The sequence below is a fragment of the Arachis ipaensis genome, chromosome B02 (assembly GCF_000816755.2).
Source record: "Arachis ipaensis cultivar K30076 chromosome B02, Araip1.1, whole genome shotgun sequence".
In the NCBI taxonomy this organism is placed as follows: domain Eukaryota; kingdom Viridiplantae; phylum Streptophyta; class Magnoliopsida; order Fabales; family Fabaceae; genus Arachis; species Arachis ipaensis.
Genome location: NC_029786.2, coordinates 7885487 through 7886858, shown reverse-complemented (window position 1 = coordinate 7886858; position 1372 = coordinate 7885487).

Below are 1372 nucleotides of genomic sequence, written 5' to 3'. Positions count from 1 at the left end.
AGTCGTTTGAGTCGTTTGTCATTTATAAAAAAAATAATATTCTTTTTGACATTTTTATCGCATTTTAAAATAATTTGATGATTTTTTTATCGATAATAAAATTCGAAAATATTTTTGTCAGCACCAAAATAATTTGAATGTATTTTTTGTGGTTTATCCTTATGTGGTAGAATAAACGTTATAATGTTATTTAGTACTCTTTTTTTTTATTGTATCTTTCGATCCGTCGGAAAAAAAAATTAATCTGTTACGTTGTAAATATGACTTTCGTTTAAAGATTTATTGTCAACTAATAATAAATTGATATATGTACAAAGTATAATTCAAATTTCTAATACTTACTTATTCAGATGAATAAACATACCAGTCGATCAATCAAAATTGATATATTCTTTACCACTGCTAATAAGATGCAAAAGCACCCTAACTAGTTTTAATTAGAGACAAAGCGTTGTGGGATATCATAGTTTTAGAGACATGATGATCAATTTAGGTTCATCTCACTATCACACACAAAATCCTTTATTCATGGTAAGGATATCCGAATAATTAAGGTTCCTCTATATATATATAGTTCAATGAACATCTTTTGATAAAGAGATAAAATGCCTAGAAAATTATAATGGAACATGACACCACCACCTACTAGTTCTAGTTCCCCATTAAGTTGTCCTATCTTAGAGAGAAGAAAAAAATAAAAGAAAAAGTAAAAGGCATCTTATTATATATATTTTGGCCCATCATCAAAATACAATGACATGTCACAATTTTGCTAAAAAGAATTCAAACTTAATTAATAAATTGAGTTTCCTTCACCTTTTTTCATTGAAAGGGGAAAAAACTCAAAAAGGGACCAAGGCATATGAAACTATATATATGGTAATGTGGTACGGAAAAAAAGTAATTCCATTGATATAAAACTTTTTTACTTTATATAATTTTGATATGCATGTACCTAATAACACCAAGCTATATTATTTCAGATTAAATGGTCCACCATTTTTTCATTTAATAATTTATCAGTTTATTAGTTGATGAATTAATTCTTATGCAAGCTAAGAGCCATATTCATCATCAATTGATGGATAAATATCTTGTATTGAAGCCCCCTTCAATATCAAAATTAATGCAATGTGTCCACAGATTCTTTGGATTTTTGCATTAGACAAGAGAAAGACAATGATGGACAGGGTGTGACATAATGTATCATAATAATAAACCACAGTGTAAATAATAAAATAAATAAACAATTATATTAAGTACATGTACACAAAAAATTAGTCATTAATTTATTATCTTATAAAATATATATAATTAGAATTTTTTTTAAATAAAATTATTATTCTACTATAAAAAAATTTGATTTTGATTG